The sequence below is a fragment of the Pterocles gutturalis genome, unplaced genomic scaffold (assembly GCF_000699245.1).
Source record: "Pterocles gutturalis isolate BGI_N339 unplaced genomic scaffold, ASM69924v1 scaffold25128, whole genome shotgun sequence".
NCBI lineage: Eukaryota > Metazoa > Chordata > Aves > Pterocliformes > Pteroclidae > Pterocles > Pterocles gutturalis.
Genome location: NW_010123910.1, coordinates 63,642 through 69,864, shown reverse-complemented (window position 1 = coordinate 69,864; position 6,223 = coordinate 63,642). Strand labels below are relative to the sequence as shown.

At 37.9% G+C, this 6,223-nt stretch overlaps 1 protein-coding gene across 1 annotated transcript in view; it reads left to right on the top strand.

The window, feature by feature from the left end:
* Positions 1 to 6,223, top strand: part of LOC104465166 (metallophosphoesterase MPPED2) — a 98,449-nt gene that overhangs the window by 54,777 nt on the left and 37,449 nt on the right. The window lies entirely within an intron of this gene.

The window sequence follows — 6,223 nt, the reverse complement described above, 5'->3', positions numbered from 1 at the left end:
GAAAATGCATGAAGCTGCTTTGTTGCACTGCCCTGCAGAACAGTATCAAACTTAGCTGTAAACTTTTTTTTTTTTGGTGGATAAATAGGCTACATTTAGCCATGTGTGTGAAATAAGAGAAAAAAAAATTGTAATTCTTTCTGTTCTGCCTGCTGAATGCACTTAAAAAATTGTGGGCTCAATATCCACTTGGTGCTTGTGGATTAACTGCAGTGGTATCTTGGGATGTATTAGGGAAGGAAGCTCCATTATATTGTATGCTGTTCAGGTATTTGTGTCTGCTGTGCTAAGAGATTAGTGTAGTAGCATTTAACACCCACACAGCACAAGGTTCAAGGCAGCAAGTGTCATTCCACCCCTGTGCCGAGAACATGCAGGAAAAATTGCTGTCCAGTTTTGTACTAAGGAGACTTCCTTGGTTTTTTCTACATTTTTTAAATTGTGATGCCCAGTATCTCTCTGTGGAGTCATGGGTAGCACTTGTTTTAAATTCTCATGCTAACAACAGCTACAGTCCTTTCAGGCTGTACCAGAAACCTGAACTCCGGTGATAGTCGTTATGCTGCTTGGCATTCTCAATTGTCAGCTGAAGTACTGAGATGCTAATTTATGCACACCTATAAGGAGGGTTTATTATAAGCTTATAACTTGTGTTTTTGATGTCAGGCTTGCTTTAAAGGGGAAAGTAGGAAGGGAAGGGGGAATGGCAGGAGTTGAATGAATGAATGGGGCAAACATATACAGACATTAGAAATTTTACCCTTCTTCTCATCTCTATTGACTGTTCTCTTGGCCCACAGGCCAAGAGATTCATACAACACCGCACACGCTGTTGATTCTGACAGTGCCTTTTTTTGTCATAGATGTGTATTGGTGCTGGCTAGAAAACTGTGATCTAGCTGTGTATCTCACATTCTTGACTTAAGCTACTAATTTTTTAATTTTAAGTCATAGCCTTTAGCTAGTAGTTTAAATCACCCTGACATTGCTTAGCTAAAAAAAAAAAAAATACTCTAACAACTCCAATATCAGCTAATTGGGAAAGATTATCTTAATTCAGGTTAGGAATCATCTCTTAACGACATTTCAGAGTAATTTTGTTTGTATAGCAGCGTATAACCCGCAGAAGAAGACAGGGCACATAAAGGCCTTGGGGAGTGCGAGGTGAGCAGCTGTGTGAGCCGCAGGGTTCGCTGCTGAGACGGAGATTGTGTTCAGCTTCTTTCATAGGTATGTCTCAGACTGAGAGGGCTCGTATTCTGCAGGCATCCAATGATTCCGAAGTGTCGGCATCTTTTCAAATTTGGGGCAGATGTAGCTGAGCTCTGTGTACTACAGAGCTGCTGGAGAGATCTGGAGAACGTGGAATCAGAGTCTGGGGAACAGAGAGCTTGGTATTCTGAAATGGAGAACCATGTGATATGCCTTTACATTTCCATGTACTGGCAAAATGTAGTGGGTTTTTTTCCTTCTTTTGCTTTCCAAATCCATAATGGCAATCTGTTATCCTTTTGTCTCCAGCTGCAGTTAGAAGTTCTTTCATTTTGCAGATATACACATGGATTGAAAATGTTTGTTCTGGAATATTAAGGGGCACCACATCAAGGAATTGAGTTGTTTTAACGGTAACAAGTGAATGGCATATGCATTCTAACGTAGTCATGAAAGGCAAATGTTAGTTGTTCCTCCCTATAATCCACTGATAACTGGATTTTTCCAGTTCATGGTCAATGGGAAATAAAGGTAGATGGCTAGAAAGGCACACTGAGCTCCAACTAAGTGCAGACTTCTCCTGTCTCCTGAAGGATGATTCGTTTGTGTTCAGCTGTGAAAAATTGTTGTCAAAGCATGTTTTGAGTAACACTTGATGTGGAGTTGAGGCTATCAATCTAAATACAGCTTTTTAGATCAGCTAGTCTGTGTTTGGAGCAGAGAGGTGTGGTGTCTTCTCTCTTTCTTGTATAATGACAGTTCCTGGGAAATGTGAAAATTCAGCTAGTTTCCTGCATTTTAGTTGGTCTTTTAGAGGAAGGAAAAGACACATCAGATACTGGAAAAATCTGTTCTGAATCTGTTCTGCGCCTGGAAACTGAGACAGAAGGATCAGACAAGCCTGTTATCACTTCTTAATTTTTTTCTTGTTCCCTCCAATCATATCTCATTCTACTAGAATAAATCTTCAGATTACCCCAATGGAAGAGAATTTTTGCGGGTTTTGTATGTATTTATGGCCTCCATACCCCAATTAGGTCTGTCACAGAAGTAGAACATTGACCCAGAAGATGTTTCAACCCTAAAATGAGATAAGTTGGCAATTTATGTGCATTTTTGTAAGTATTTCCAGAGGGAAAAAAATCTTACTTGCCAATAAAGCTACTGGTTTTAATTTAAAAAGGGGGATCAAACCAAGAATAACAGCTGTGATTCTAGAGGTTTCAGCCTGTCAGGAGTTTCTAAGAAGTAATTGCCAGAAGACTGGGAAAACTGGCTATAAGTCATCTATCTGTTTAGAAAATGTAAATTGCCAACTCCAGTGTAACTGTAGGAAAGAAACATCAGTCCATATTCATTACGTGTTATTACTCGTGGTACATCTGAAAGCTTTCTAAAGACCTGAGAGAATTCAAGTGGTGCCTCCTAACTTACAATTTAGTAGAATTTGTATGTAGAAAATAACGTATAATACACAGGAGCATTCATGTGTATGTGCAATTGGAATGTGTGGTGGTGCATATCAACAGCCTCTAAGGAGCAGAAAATTTGAATTTAGCCTGATGGTTCCGAGAGTATTAAATGGCATTAGCTGGAGGGGAGTTGAAAACAGAGTGTCAACCCCTAATAGAGAAAAGAGCAAGGGTGGGACATGAATCATGCTCAGAGCTCTGCTCATTTTCAGAGGTGGAGAATGTAACCAATTTTTTCACACCTTACATAGGAGATTCTTTGATGTCCCTTGAAGGAGCAAAATGGCTGAAGATTTTCCATGTGGTCTATAGATAACAATCCACAAATTCCCTCCTTTCTCTTCCTTCTGACTTTGCCCTATGAACCTGTCTTGTTTGGTGGGAAAATAATTGATGGTTTATACTTTCTTCAATCAAAACTCTTAAAGATTCCAATGGAAACATTTTGTTGCTTTGGAAATTTGAGATTGAGTCTACTTATTGAACAAGGCAAAAAAATGCAAACAGTAATAGACGAATTTTTAGATTTTAAAACTCCCATTGTGAAGTATACGTAAGCATAACTCATTCTGATGTACCTGTAAAAGGGTAAGGAGACACAGTCTGTTTTTATGTCAGTTTTGGATGCTGAACATGTATAGGTGAATATGTGTAAGTTTTATTTAAATTCAAATGTTGTTACTTTAAAATACCTGTGTTTTTTTAAATTATGTTAGAAATTGTTCATCCATGCTAAGGACTGAATATACTATAATATGCTGTAGACATTTAAATACAAATATTCTAGTAATGTCTGTTTTCTAATGAAGCTTTAAAAGCATTGAAACCACCAGAGAGCTGCAGTTAACTGGAGCCGGAATTTGTTTAAAAAACGTTTTGACAGAAGCAATTGTTCGGGGAGAATATTTTTCTCAGTTTTACTTCGTTCTGCTGTTCAGCTCTACAGGTAGCTTTTTTGGTTTGCTCGAAAGACAGAAACAGTTGAAATGAAAAAGTGTTCTGATAAACTTTATTTTGCGTCCTTATAAATTTATGGTAGTAATTTCATCAATAGCAGTAGGCTTATTTATGGATTTTAAGTTCTGTTCTTTATAAAATTTCCACAAAAAATGTCACAAGCCATACATATAAAATCATCTAAGAAAGTAATAATTTACAGTATTTTTAGCTATTAAAATATATGGGCAAATTCCACCCATATGTAGCAGAATGAAAAGTAAAACTGAAGACCCAAGACTTTCAGCATATATCTTTGTTTAGATAACTACAGATAGATGAATCTTTTTGAGGGGAGAAAATGTTTAATAGAATAGCTAATCCACTGTAAATCAATGCATTTTAATGGTTAACGGAATCAACTTTATGGAAATAACTGAAAAGCACAAATGTAAAAGATTAAAATTGATTATTTAAATAATGACCAAAATCTGCGATTTGCATCGTGATGAAAATCAATTAATCCTGCATGAAGCCGGGAATAAAGCTCTTTGCTCCTGACAGGAACAGCAGCATTGTTCAGCAATATCCTGCACATTTGTCAAGTTGTAGCTTGTTCAGGTCTCAAGAACAGAAGCACCCCAGTTGCTTTTAATGAATACTAGTGGGTTTCTCCTAGGTCCAAGAATTTGATCTGTAGGGTGATCCAGAGGTCAAGAACAAACAGCTCACTATCGCTCACCTCTGCGGAGCCAGGGCTTTCATTTGCTTTTTTTTAGTAACTCTAGAGGAAGTACCTTAACTCTTTTTCAGAAGCAAAATTTTAATTGGCAGAGATAATGCAGCTTTAAGAAAGTATAGACAGGTTCATAATCTCCTTTAAAAATAATATTTTGTGCAATATTTTTTTTTTTTTTTAGCCCAGGATAAATTTGGGGGGTTTCATCTAATGTTTTTGCATCAGCTTGAAATTATTTCTATAACTGTTTCTTTCCCTCCTTCATTTGCAATCATATTTTTACACAAGTAGCTCTAAGTTAGTACCTCTCCCTTCTTCGGATCAGTGTTTCAGACTTTATGTTTATCCTGTCAGAAGAGCATCAGATGTTGGGTTTTTTCTTTTCAATTATAAGTTTTGTAATGCATCACGGATTTTGCTGACAGTCTTCAAGTTCTTGAAATAGCAAGGAAATTAACAGCAGATATTGAGCGTGAGGACTGGAAAACCAATTGGCAACTCACATGATGGGATTCAGATATACTGATGGGTTGGAATGGATCTCATTTCTTTTATTTTCATAGTCTTAGTTGGCAATTAGCTTGCGCCTGAAAAAGGGAGGAATAGAAATTGGACTACTCAGCAATAAAATTCATCATTGCTATTCAATAGCGAGGAAACCAGGGGGAGACTGGACTGCTGGTGTTGTACCAGTTTTTCAGGAATTCTGGCGTTTATGCGGTGGAAGTCAGCAACTGAGAACATATTGGCAGAAGTCTTCTGTCTGTGTGTTAAACAAACACCACCGCTGCAGCATGGTTGTGTTTAAAGGTGCAGGCTTCTGTTTCATTTTTCTTGGCATTTGTCCTTCAGGTCTCTCATTTTAGGATCGAAGAATGTATTTCCCTTGGTCTAGAATTGCAGCAGCTTGTTTACATTTTTTGCCTTGTTGGGAATGTCGCTGATTTTTCTTTGGTCTCTTTGATATCAGATTCACTTCTAACTAAAAAATTGTCCTGTTTGCTTTTAAAAGCTTGCTCTTTCTTTCTTTCTTTCTTTCTTTCTTTTTAAACAAATAGTGGAATGTTTGCAATTTTAAATATATTATCTCATAAGTAATTTTTAATACTATGATGCTAACCTGTCCTAGCTGAGTCTTTGGAAAGCTCTGTATCCTGGCTCTGGGGCAAATCATGAAGTCTAACCTTTCCTTCAGGCTTGATTTTTTTTTAGGAATAAGAACTTTAGAGTATTCATTACTAGGGTAACACACAAACTGTGTCTGTTTTGTGAGTGAGTAGAAGTTTAGCTGGTTAAAACAGGCAGAAAATGGTGGCTCTCCTGACTCTTTTGAATCTGTCCTAGTGTGGAAACGGGGATTTGAGTTCCTTCCGTGCAGTACCAAACAGATGGTTGTGGGAATCTGCCCTGTCTCTCTAATTCCTGCTCCATTTTCCTGTAGTTCAGTGGGTGCTGCACAAAAAAAGCAAAGAGCCAGCATGAGCATGAGATGTGGCATTGAGGGGCTCATTATTTATGGTGGCCTCCTGTTCGTAGGTTGAAGTGTGGTTTGCTCAACAACAAGGTCATTTTGATATGCAAGTTGTGCATAGAAAACCTGCAAGTTGTGTTTGCAATTTTGCTTTGTTTTGTTGTGTTTTCAGTTGCCAGCTGTCCAGGAACAAGAAGTTTGTTTTCCTTTTCCTGAACCCTGGAATAACACAGTGGACAATGTGGCATTTGTGTGGACTGAGCGGCTGAAAGCATCTGCACGCTGTGAGGAATTGGGAAGAGTAGGGATTAACTAGAATACTACAAAACTCCTGAAATTTTCAACTTGGCTGCTCTAGACTTCATCTTGGGAGGAGTTCTGAACTCCCTTGAA